The sequence below is a fragment of the Diabrotica virgifera genome, chromosome 9 (assembly GCF_917563875.1).
Source record: "Diabrotica virgifera virgifera chromosome 9, PGI_DIABVI_V3a".
NCBI lineage: Eukaryota > Metazoa > Arthropoda > Insecta > Coleoptera > Chrysomelidae > Diabrotica > Diabrotica virgifera.
This window is the reverse complement of record NC_065451.1, coordinates 216,368,401-216,382,544: the sequence shown is the minus strand read 5'-3', so window position 1 is coordinate 216,382,544 and position 14,144 is coordinate 216,368,401.

The window sequence follows — 14,144 nt, the reverse complement described above, 5'->3', positions numbered from 1 at the left end:
CTCTGGTTTTATTTTATTTGGTCCTCAAATTTGATTTCTAACAGTTAAATCTGGTTCAAATATTGAAAATATAACTTGTAGCAAAATATTTGTGCGTTGTTCTCTAACGGATAGAAAGTTTTCTATTGTAACAAAAGTATAATATAATAAAAACCATAATATGAGTAGATCAACAAAAATCTAAAGAGAAACCTATACGAAAAGGAGGAAAAAAGGATGTGTACTATCCCTACATTTTAATATGTGCCCTGAAGAGATATCTAAAGAGGCACTACATAGAAGACCTCAATGAAGGCATATCAATATTAATGGAACACTAGTGAATGATCTCGGATATTTAGATGATACAAATCACAAATAAATAAAGGATGATAAAGGAGAATAGAAGAAGAAAAAATAGCGAAAACATTTTAATAAAATAAAAATATGTAGTGCTCAGATCAGTCAAAAATCTAGAGACTAAAGCAAAAAATATTTGCTGAGAAAGTAAATGCGAAGATCTCAATAAATACATAGGATCAATAAGATCAAGAGAAGCATGGAAAACGGTAAAAAATCCGAGAACAAATAGAAAAGAAGAGAGTACAATAGATTTTTAATAGACTTAAAGATCTTCTTCTTAATAATCGAATATTACTCACAACTTTTGCCTAAAACAAGACCAGGCGAACACCATTACAAGAAATGTATTGGAATATGATGAAGACGATGAAATAACAGTACCGGAAACAAAAAAACAAAGAGAAGAAAAAATTTACCTTGTCATTATTAGGTTATTTTTAAATTATTATTTTACTTGTTAAATTGTATGTCTTCTTCTTTACGTGCCATCTCCGCGACGAAGGTTGGCAATCATCATTGCTATTCTCACTTTTGACACTACAGCTAGAAAGAGTTCAGTTGAGCTGCATCCAAACCATTCTCTGAGATTTCTCAGCCAGGACATTTTTCTCCTACCTATGCTGCGCCTTCCTTGAATCTTTCCCTGCATAATTAATTTTAGGAGTTCATATCTGTCACCACGTTTTATATGACCCAAGTATTGAAGTTTTCTTATTTTGATGGAATCCAGTATCTCCCTGCTGTTCTGCATTCTCCTTAATACTTCCTCATTGGGTATTCTGTCTGTCCAGGAGATTCTCAGCATTCTTCGTTACGTCCACATCTCAAATGTTTCCAATCTATTGAGGCATTATTTATTGAGAGTCCATGTCTCCACACCATACAAAAGAACAGAAAATACATAACATTTTAGTGCTCGCTTTCTAAGATTTAGGCTGAGGTCTCTACTACATAATATTTGTTTCATATTAGTGAATGCACTTCTAGCCTTTTCTATTCTAATTCGGATTTCTTTGGTATAATCGTTTGTTTCACTAATGTTCGTCCCTAAATATTTATAATTCTGAACTCGTTCTATCGACTTATTATTTACGTGTAAATTGATGTTTCTAATATTTTTCTGTGATATAAACATGAATTTCGTTTTCTTTATGTTTAGTGACAGACCAAATTCTTCACTCGTTGCAACAACCTTACTGTATGTATTATTATATAATTTTTTTGGGAAAATTTTAGAAAATTAATTTATATCAAAGACCACGAGATCATAGATTTTCATCGCCCTGTATATGGCAAAAAATTGTAAATAGTATTAGTTAGTCATAAGCAGTGTTTCATGGAAAGTGAAAATCGTTCAGTATTAATGATTCTATGAACGGACTTGGACAATTAATACGGTCGGATTAGAAAGTACATGTATTCGCTTTTATAAATGCTTCGACATTTATAAATGCTTCTTAGAAGGAAAGATGGTAAACACAATTGTTGAGTTTTAGAATATCGGCTTTTATAGCATGTAGAAACGCAAAGGTAATTTTGGTATCTCCTGGAATTTGACAAAACGGAAAAGTTGTATACAAAAATAATTTGTTCTTAAGAAATGAAAGTAGGGATGTAATGTGTAGAGAGAATGTTTTGTGATTGGCGAGAGAGACGGATGGAGGGAGAATGGAGTGTTTGAGTCTGAGTTTGAGGAGGAAAAAAGTTTCACTGAGTAATGAAGATCGGAGGAGAGCAGTCCAATTTTCTAAAAGTAAGAAGTCTGTGTAAAGTGGTGAAGTTGGCGGCCGTGTAAGCAGAATCGTGTTGAAACGAAATCGTTGATCGAGTTGAGAAGTTAAATCTCCTTGTGTCCGAAGAGATTCCTGTTTCTGTCTGGAACGAGTAGCCGGTTGGTATCAATTTGCACAAGATATCGAGCAGAGAGAAGACTGAGGAGATATTTCGAGCGAGTGCTGTTGTTTGTTTGTGAAGCAGTTTGGACGAGAAGGATCGTTCGCAGCATCCGAGGAGCCACGTGTGGGAGAATCGAGGACTACAAAATTCATGAGAAGAAGGAAAGAGGAGAAAAAAAGGTTAGTCAGATTATTTGTGAAACGGAGAGAGTTGTTTTATATCACATACCATACCATATTTGTTTATTTTTTTATTGAACAGTTCTACAGCATCATTTAGTCATTCATACATTAAAAAAAAAAGTAATCTATTCAAAAGGTGAAAAGTAAATTTTGTTTTTTTTATATAATAGTAAGAACAGTCTAACGAATTATTTAAATGAAACTTTTGTTAAAAAAAGTGTTTGGCTTTCTCTGGTTGGGCCTGGTTGCTGTGTCATCGGCGTATCTAAAGGCCATTTATTTTTATGCCTGCTACTTCATCTTCTAATGCTTTTTTTTGAATATTTCTTCTGAGTATACATTAACCAGTGATGGCGACAAGACAAAGCCCTGTCTAACGCCTCTTTTGATTTTTATTTTATTGGTGTTTAAATTATTTATTTTTATGACAGCTTCTTGACATAATACAGATTATTTATTATTCTTATATCCCGTGTGTCGATGTTCTTTGTTTTCAGTAGTTTTGTTAACGGATTATGTTTCACCGTATCGAATGCCTTGTTATAATCTAGGAAGCAGACATAGATGTCCTGGTTTACATCTAAACATCTCTGTATTAGCACATTTACTGCAATCAGTTTTTCAATATTATATCATGGCTCGGGATCACAAAGTTTCCTGGAGCATTCACGAATCGAATGCAAAAATAATTATTAAGATCCGTCTTGTCTTTTTTTTCGGAGGTAAGGCCGATTTTAGTTCTTTATTGCTTCGTCTATGACGTTTCCATTACCATTTCTTAGAATTTTGGGCTTCTAATTGAATCTCACTGCAAAACTTACTATATTTGCATCAATATCACATTGTATTCATTTCTTTGCGCTGAATGCATACTTAATTGTTGTGGAAATTACATTTTATCAGTTAAACTTTACAACTATGTAATGTATTCCAATAATTTTATTTTCCAAAAATATTTTATTGTTGCATACATAACCATTTTAATCAACATATAATTAACAGGTTTTCCCCCTTTATAGCAGACAGTGGTATAAAAGGTAAGACATATTGTTTCTTAACAAAATCTATCGACAATCATAGCAGAATTATCACAAAAGACTCAAAATGGCTAAACTAACCATAACTTGTTTATTGTTGAGTGTATTCGCGATTCTCGTGTTACCAAGTTCTGGTAAGATGTTTTATGTATATAAATGATTTTTTATCTGTCCTGTGTTATACCTCATATTCACGTACTTAGTTTCTATTTTGTATACGTTTAATTCTAGTCCCCATTTACTGTATCCTTTAAGCGTTGACTGATAAATATACTGGCTTTAAGTATATGAGTTTCCTTGTCATGTATTCCAGATTTGTTCCTTATCTTTGATGTTTTCTTGTTGTCTCTCTTGCAGTGCCGGTTAAACCTTACTTCGGGCCCTGGGCACTAGAGCTGCTAGAGATTTAGGGGCCCCTTCATTGCTATTCGTTGTCAATTTTTTTAACAAAAAAACACATGCATTAACCTGCATTAACTATAAACGTTTATTGTAAAACCCATACATTTTTAAAAATTTCAAAAAAGATTTTTAAAACAAACGAGAAAAATAGCAAACGTAAAAAATATTCCAAAAAATACATTTAAAAATATAAAAAAAAACAGAAAGTTCTACAGAACAACACATGACAAACAAAAAAACATATTCTAAAAAATATATAAGACAAAAATTAGCTCACTTCTTTTCTTGACTATAGGCATTAGCAAACTGCCATATTAATACTATCAAAATTCAGTTGCCCTACTTCTTCATTTTTTATAATTCGATAGGGATAATGCGTCTAGGTTTTCTTGACCCTTTTGACCTTCAATATATGTATCTTTATTCTTTTTAAACCCAAAAAAGCCCGCTCGCCTAACGCATTAGAAATTGGTATCGTCAAATAAACTTGCAGTAAAGTTAAAAATTGGCAAAAGTTGCCTTTACATCCTGGATGACACTGCAAATTCTCAAATTTTTATTCAAAATTTTGGCATAACGTTATAAAATGAATAATTTCATTATGCAAGTTCTCTTTGGTTTCATCAACATCTTTTTTATATTCCTCGCATAATATATTAATTCACTTTTTTACTTCTTCTTTATTTAGCGTAAAAAAACAGCTGATGTAACATCTTTGTAGCATTATATTCTCTTTAAAAGATCTTGAGAAATATTGTGGCAACATTAAATAGGTAGGGGAGAGTTGGACAAAACGGGATACCATTCTTGTTTACTTTTACTACGGAAAATATGTTAAAGAAATTATCATAATATTATTTTTTATAGGTATAACATTTATTGGAGCACACAAAACACATATCTTTAGCTATTTTTAATAACTGGAAAATTAAATTAATTAATGGAAAAAAGTAAAAAAAAAATATTTATTAAAGTCCTACACATCCCGTTTTACCCAACCACGGTTGGCTAAAACGGGATAGGTTTATAATATTTAATTTTTTGTATAAAATTATCTAAAACTTAATTTATGTCTAAATTAAGACGACATTAAACTGTATAGTAAAATATACTCTTGAAAGAATAATATCTTCAGTAGTCAGAAACTTAAAAATAGGCGTTTTTATGTTTTATGGCAAAATGGGAAATAAGACCTTATATTTAGGACTAGGTACGTATATCAGAGCAAAAGTCACATAAAAATATGTTGTTCTTCTCTGAGGTATGCTAAAACGCTTCATATCTCTATTTAAAAAATTAATAGGCCAACAAATAAGTAGGTAGATAAAACGGGACATAAGAAACTGTATCCCATTTTATCCAACTTATAAGTGTCTAGTTTTGTCCAACTCAGACATTTTTCAAAACAAAAGTGGCTGCTGCCTAAATGTGAAAGTAAAATCAGGTAGACTACACATGAGAATATTCGTTAATGACTGCTTAATTAAATGTAATAGTCACCGGAATTATATTTTTATATACGTAGGCAGTATAATGTAGAAAAAAACGCACTTAAAAGTACAAAGTATCAAAAAAATAGAGTCAAACAATTCTAAACACTACAACTTTTCATCAAATAGTGACATCGAGGTAAAACGAACTGAGAATGTTAAAATGACTACTGATAACAAGTTTCCGTCGTTGTCCGATTGATAGCACCACTAGTTGGGTCTCTAGGCTAGGTATCCCGTTTTATCCGACTATCCCGTTTTATCCAACCCTCCCCTACTTCAATTCTGAATATCTCTTGCCCCTTTAAAATTGTTTCACTTTCAACTGCTTCATCAAAAAATCTTTTTTTCTTTGTTTTTTGAAGACCAATTCTATAGAATATGTTTGAGATTATTGCCTTCATAAAAAAATATTTTGGGCTTCTAGTTCAATTTCGCTTAATTTATTTCTTACGTCTTCAACAAAGCTCAAATGTCATTAATTCTACTCCAATTGACACGTTCAAGTCCACAGTTTCTAACGTTTTGCTTGTTGCATCCACTCGTTTTAAAATCCTTGCCCAAATCAGTGTCAATAGATTATCCAAGTTAACCTGTCTCAAAGGTATCCATTTTATTATGCAGTGCCTTGGCTTTACTTCTAACTGATGATTTTTTGTCTCTCTTAACTGGAAAAATATGTTTGATGGATCCGTAGTTTTTAAGTAAAGCACTTATAGCGTCAAAAGTTTCTACATGTTTTGTTTTCATCGCTTCCAGGAATTCATTGCAAGTTTGGTCAGACATATAGCTAACTGAACCTTTTTCTTTATTCGCATTTTAGCCCAATAAATGACCGTTTTGGAGTGTAATTTCCAGGGGCAACTCCGAATTGCATGAAAATTTGGATTTAGGTTCTACTTACCCTCCACTTCAAAGCTGAATTTGTGCCGTTGGTTGCTTTTACTTGGGGGGTGACATTTACCCCTTCTCGGGGGGTGAAAAGCGCGTGTTTAAAATAAGGCCGGAAATGGATAAATTGACTTAATTTAAGCACTTTTTGTTCTATAAAGTATTTTACGTAAGTCAATACTTTTCGAGTTATTCGTGATTTAAAATGTTGATTTTTCGACAAAAAAACTACGTTTTCAGACCGTTTTTCCCAAATAACTCAAAAAGTAAATATTTTATCAAAAAAAATATTTTTAGTAAAAGTGTAGCCTATAAAAAAACGAAAAAAATGGTGTACCAGTAAAGTCTACAAATTGAGTAAAAGCAAAGTTGTAGCTCATAAAAAATACGTACTTATTCGTCTGATTCCAAATCGAGTAATTCAACGCGAAATGACCGAAGAAAAGCGTTTTTCAGGAAAACCTTATTAACATTTTTAAAGTATCGAAAAAAGCTTATTATTTGTTTTTTACAAAAGTTTACAGCATCAAAAATAAACGAGTTACACTGAAAAAAAAAGTTGGCCCCTTTTTTTTGGTAAAAAAAAATCGTGAAAACCTCCCTCTATTTAGCACCCTAAATGGAATTAATCGTTTGGCTTTACCATCTATTTTAACTGTATGTGTATTGTTTATATGATCTGTAAGTTTGATTGGTTCGAAGTGCTTATTTTTGAAAACATTTGGTTTTATATTAAAAAAAAAAATTTCTAAAAATTTTTGAAAAATTTCATTTTTTCAAAATAACTTAAAAAGTATTAGTGATAAGAAAAATCTTAAAGAGTAAAAATATGTAGGTTTTGCTATTATAAATATGCTAGTTTCATTTTGTTTCTCCGTAAGATAAAAATAGGTTAAGATATGGCTGTTCAAAATTTGCATACACTCGTGATTAGTGACCCATTCAAGCCTTCTCAATTATAACCCTTTCAAAAATAAACACTTTAAACCGGTGAGACTGACAGATCATATAAAAAATAGATAGGTAAGTAAATTGTTTGTAAAGCGGTAGCGATTCATTGCATTTGGGGAGCTAAACACGGCGAGATTTTCATGATTTTTTACAAAAAAAAAGAGGACCAACTTTATTTTGAGCGTAACTCGCTTATTTTTAATGCTAAAACTTTTGTTAACAATTAAAATAAAGCTTTTTATAAACACTTTAAAAAAGTTTAAATGGGGTTTTCCCAAAAGTGCTTAATTTTTCGGTGATTTCACCTTGAAATATTCGATTTGGAATTAGACGGATAAGAACGTATTTTTCATGAGCTACAACTTTGTTTTTATTTGATTGATAGACTTTACTCATACACCATTTTTTTAGGTTTTTTATAAGCTACACTTTTGCTAAGGATACTTTTTTTGATAAAATATTGACTTTTTGAGTTATTTGCGAAAAACCGTCTGAAAACGTAGTTTTTTTGTCGAAACATCAACATTTTTAATGGCAAATAACTCGAAAAGTATTGACTTACGTAAAAAACTCTATAGAACAAAAGTTGCTTAAAATCAGCCAATTTATCCATTTCTGGTATTATCTTGAACGTATGTTTTTTCACCCCCGAGAAGGGGTGACTGTCACCCCCCAAGTAAAAGCAACCAACGGCACAATTTCAACTTTGAAGAGGAGGGTAAGTAGAACCTAAATCCAAATTTTCATGCAATTCGGAGTTGCCCCTGAAAATTACACGGTATCGCCGAATTTCCCGTTCATTTACTGGGCTATTTCGCATTCCGCTGTAAATGCTGAGCTAAGAAGTTGTCAAAAGCAAAGTATACAAGACAACTAAGTAATTTCCCTTATGACGACTCGTTAAATTCTCATGGGATCAACGAAAAGCTAGTCCTCGAGAAGCAATAAGTAATTTAATGGTGACAACAACTCTTCTTAGGACCTTTACTCAATAGTCAGCTTCGCGTTCTACTTGCTCTTTCAAGCTAGCGTCTATAACTCCAATTTAACTGATGATCCATCTAACTCCAACTGATGATCTTGTTATTAATGTAACCATAGAGTTCAGATGAAATTTACTTTCTTCGTGAGATTTGAGGAAACTATTAAAATATTTCCAGTGGGTATAATATACCATATACACAAAATCAGTTAAACTGTTTTTTTTTCAATTGAAAATAATTTGCACTGGTAACAATAAACAGCTTTAACACTCCTCTTTGTATCCATTGGGTTTTACTCAATTGATGTCTTTTTTTCTATTTAGTGTCCGTCCGTTTATAACCTGTACATTACATTTTGTTCTAATCTCATCTCTTCTAATTCGGTCTCTCAGCGTATTTCCTGTTATTCTTCTGAGTATTCTCATTTCTGTTGTTTCCAGCATTCCATGTGTTTTAGCTATGTTGGGTCTTGTTTCTGATACGTAAATAATTATTGATCTTACACTCTCCTTATTATGACTGACCATGCTTTGTACTATTGATGACAGTGACGTAGATAATAAGCAACAAATGACTCTGCAACAAAATTCTGAGCAATATCCATTAATCTTGATAAATACTTATGAACTACATAAAATGGATGTGTATTAGCTACAACAACTGAAGAGACAAAGAGAAAGGAAATTTTTGGTGTCTGTAAATATCTGGAACACATCGGCTATGAAATGTAAAACTCCTTCATAACACGTTATGAACGACGTCGCGACGCAGATTAGAAATCCTCGATATGCATCCCTACCCCTACCATCCTACTTATCTAGAGCTTCTTTTTACGGTGCCTTCTCCATTACTTAAGGTTCGATACAGCAAATTGATCTCTATCTTGAGCTGTTCTTATATCGAATGTGTGTCCATACCTGTCCAGTCTCTTAAGTGCTTCAGTCAGGAGCATTTTCTTCTTCTTGGACCTGTTCTCCCTTCCACTAGATCCCTAACCCGTTTTTTTTGTTCTTTAGAATATTTAGAAGTTCTCTCTCAGTCACCATTCTTCTCAGAACGTCGTTGTTCGCCACGTGCTCTGTCCAAGAGATCTTCAGCATCCTTCGAAAAACCCACATCTCAAAGGCTTTTATACGCCTCATGCTTGTAATTCCGAGAGTCCATGTTTCCACTCCGTATAGCCATATGGATAGATATCCGGCTCGAAGGACCATGTCTAATCTTCGGGCTCAGTGGAGGATGATCGGCTGTTATTGAAACACCAATAGCACTTAGAAAATTTATTGATAGCGACTGACACCAGGGTAGTAGAACCAACCCCGGGGGAACGTAGTTGTACTGATATGTGGTTCGTACGCAAATTAGTTTTAGTCTGTATCTCTAGCTGAGATATCATAGTTTTATAGAAGCTAAATTTGGGTCATCGTTGACACGAGAACCCGTGTTTCGTGCATCTAACAAAGGTAATTAGTTTTACTTTCGTCAGCGATTTTGTATCATTTCCAAATTATATTGTTTACGATTGGTAAATCATTATCGAAAATTAGTAGTCCACATGCGTAAATATAATAACAAATTTTATCCAGCAAGCAAGATACTGAAATCTTTGTACGGGTTCTACAGTGCGTCCATAAAGTAGTGCATAAATTCGTTATTTTGTAAACCCGCGATTTTAAGGAAAAATCCGGACACAGGTCGATTTTTATTTTCAAATTACGATTTTTTGGTATATATATCATACTAGTGACGTCATCCATCTGGGCGTGATGACGTAATCGATGATTTTTTTAAAATCAGAATAGGGGTCATGTGATAGCTCATTTGATAGGGTATTCAATTCTCTATCCAATAATATAAACATTAACATAATTATTTATACATGGTGTTCAAAAAACATTTTTTTAATTAAAATAAGTGAGACAAAAAGAAGAATATAATATGTAATTTATTTAATTCAAAATACATTTTACTACTGTCAGTAAACAGAAAAAAATTTTATTTGACAAAGAAACATTGATTTTCGCTTAAATGAAATGTTCAAGCCAGAGACAGGTGGGTGGCAGCTTTAACATTGAATTTAAGTGAAAAACAATATTTATTTGTCAAATAAACATTTTTTCCTCTTTTCTGACAACAGTAAAACGTATTTTGAATTAAATAAGTTACATACATTCTTCTTTTTGTCTCAATTATTTTAATTAAAAAAATGTTTTTTTGAACACCTTGTATAAATAATTAGGTTAATGTTTATATTTTTGAATAGAGAATTGAATACCCTTTCAAATGAGCTATCACATGACCCCTATTCTTATTTAAAAAAATCATCGATTACGTAATCACTCCCAGATGGATGACGTCACTCATATGATATATATGTCAAAAAATCGGAATTTAAAAATAAAAATCGACCTATTTCGGGATTTTTCATTAATGTCGCCGGTTTACGAAATAACGAATTTATGCGTTACTTTATGGACGCACTGTATATGTTTGTTATAGATACGAATACTTATTATGGTCTGTTTTTAAACCAAGAGGAGTAATTCAAATTTACCGCGCCGTAATGCTTGTTTGTAATTGGTCCAACCTCAGGCAAGTTTACTCCACTGTTATTCAATTTTGACACTAATGACATTTATCAAATTTTGACACTGCTACTGACATTTCAGAGGTTAATTAATTTATGTCGACGATTTTTTGTGTTTTCTGCGATATTCCTTTAATTTTTAGATTTTTAGTCTGCTTTTATATACTTAAAAAAACAGTGGTTTTTAGAACTCTTTAGCGATGTATAATATACATCGTATATTATATTAGTATAATATAATATTTATGGATTACCGTCGAAGGCCGATATGATCAACCAAAAAAGAAGATATATTTGGTGATTTTTCTAGTGACTTTCTTGGGTGTGAATCTGTCTTTTTAGTTTACTCCTCTTGGTTTAAAAACAAACTACAGTGTCGGCATTTGGTGCACGTGTAACAGCCATTACATACTTTTGCTTTTGTGTTTATATTCAGCTCCAAGCCATCTCCCTCTGGTTATGACATTCAAAAGTCTTTGCAAACCCTCAGCACTGTCCGCAATAATAACGGTGTCGTCTGCGAATTTGATCTCCAATCGCCATCTGATCTAGAGCTAAATATTGGTATTCTGTACTGGTATACTTATATTCCTGTACGTTCTGTTTTTATTTTTATGTTTTTTTATGTTTATTCTTCATTTGTAGGAGCTCCTAACCCTTCACATGAACATCAAGGATGCAGGCCTTGTTGTCCTGTTCCTACCTGTCAAGTGAGACGTCCTCCATCATGTGGTAAAGCATGTATTGACGTATGTATTCCAGAAGCTGTATGTGATATAGGGTACATAAGGGATACGAAAAGTGGAAGATGTGTACTTCCTAAAGATTGCCCAAAAAAATGATTGGAAATATGACGATATTTATATCAATAAACTATTAAAATAATTTGTTTTTTTATTGAATCCTTCATCATCATCAATCAGCCAATCACGTCTACTGCTGGACATAGGCCTCCCTCAGTTCTTTGCAGTATTCTCTACACTGTGCCGCTTGCAGCCAGATGCTCGCTACTGTTTTTATATCGTTGGTCGATCTAGTCGGTGGTCGCCCTCGCCTTCTTTTATAGTCTCTGAGCCCCCATTTCATGGTTTGGTGTCATTCGATATATATATATATATATATATATATATATATATATATATATATATATATATATATATATATATATATATATATATATATATATATATATCGAGAAAAGGAGTACGACCGTTAATCCAATATAAATTAAGGATCACTCGAAGAGTGGTGGGTTTTTCGGTCAATAGGTGGAGAAATAATACAAAGAAGGTGGCTACTTCATCTATTTATTCGAAGACGTTTCGCTCTCTAATCAAAGAGCATCATCGGTTCATCTAAAAAGAATAATATGAAAAACCAAACATCCAAAGAGAAGTTAATACAACAGTGTTACCTCAAAAAGACATGTAGCAGTCAAAGGTATAAAATTGTAAAAAAAGCTTGAAACAATGAACCATTGAATCGTTAGGTTGTAGAAACAATCAATAAAAAGTACAGTTTACAGTTTAACAAAGACTTTGAACAGCAAAAGCAGCATGTGGTTATCATACATGTGATTAAAAAAAAATATGTAAAAAACTTGTATTCGCCGAGAAACTAAGTAAGATCACAAGATCAACCTTCCAACAAAAGCATATTAATTTAGTTTGATTTTGACTTTAGGTAACATTATTAAAATGATTATAAAAGTTAATAGTAGTAAAATTTATAAAAAGGTATTAAAAGTTACCACAAAAGCTTCTACACTATTCTATACCACAGAGTGGATTTGAATAGTGTAGAAGCTTTTGTGGTAACTTTTAATACCTTTTTATAAATTTTACTACTATTAACTTTTATAATCATTTTAATAATGTTACCTAAAGTCAAAATCAAACTAAATTAATATGCTTTTGTTGGAAGGTTGATCTTGTGATCTTACTTAGTTTCTCGGCGAATACAAGTTTTTTACATATTTTTTTTTAATCACATGTATGATAACCACATGCTGCTTTTGCTGTTCAAAGTCTTTGTTAAACTGTAAACTGTACTTTTTATTGATTGTTTCTACAACCTAACGATTCAATGGTTCATTGTTTCAAGCTTTTTTTACAATTTTATACCTTTGACTGCTACATGTCTTTTTGAGGTAACACTGTTGTATTAACTTCTCTTTGGATGTTTGGTTTTTCATATTATTCTTTTTAGATGAACCGATGATGCTCTTTTATTAGAGAGCGAAACGTCTTCGAATAAATAGATGAAGTAGCCACCTTCTTTGTCTTATTTCTCCACCTATTGACCGAAAAACCCACCACTCTTCGAGTGATCCTTAATTTATATATATATATATATATATATATATATATATATATATATATATATATATAGTTATTCGATAGTTAGTTATTCGAATAACCATGGTTACTTTAAAATCTTAAATAGGAGCCCCTCATTTTTATTGCAGATTTGGGTTCCTTACGTAAAAATAAGTGTCTTTTATTCGAAACATTTTTTCGAATTATGGATAGATGGAGCTATAATCGAAAAAAACGATTGTTGGAAATGGAAAATTAAATTAAAAAATGAAAAGTCCCCACTAAAATGGAAAACTTACTTTTTTTAAATGTTGAATGGGTTGCATGTGAGAGTTCATTTGAAATGAAGTAAAATACAGACGTACTCTCAATCATTCATTGTAACTTCCGACGACCGGTTTCGCTCTCTAAAGTATGCTGAGCATCTTCAGGGCAACGGTTACGAGTCACTAAATGCTACAAATAAAAAACCAGAGTTAGAACAATGTCTGGTTGTAAAAGATGCTAAAGATCCATAAGGTCAAGCCAATGTTGAACAACATACATAAAAGTAGTGAAAATAACAGACAAATACATATGCATGTAAAAACCCAAGTTTACAAACACATGCAGATGTATGCCCTCTGTAATCATGCAATTATAACGTGTCATACTTACATTCGGATACAAGGAGCTACTACCTCAGTATTCATTAACATGATGTTTCTGCTTAAGTTATGCTAACGGGATATGGTGGAATAGACGGAGAATATGGTGGAATAGACCTTTGCAACATTCTCCGTCTATTCCACCATATCCAGTTAGCATAACTTAAGCAGAAACATCATGTTAATGAATACTGAGGTAGTAGCTCCTTGTATCCGAATGTAAGTACGACACGTTATAATTGCATGATTATAGACGGCATACATCTGCATGTGTTTGTGAGCTTGGAGACGTATGTTACCGCCCCCGATTTTACATGCATATGTATTTGTCTGCTATTTTCACTACTTTTATGTATGTTGTTCAACATTGGCTTGATCTTATGGATCTTTAGCATCTTTTACAACCAGACATTGTTCT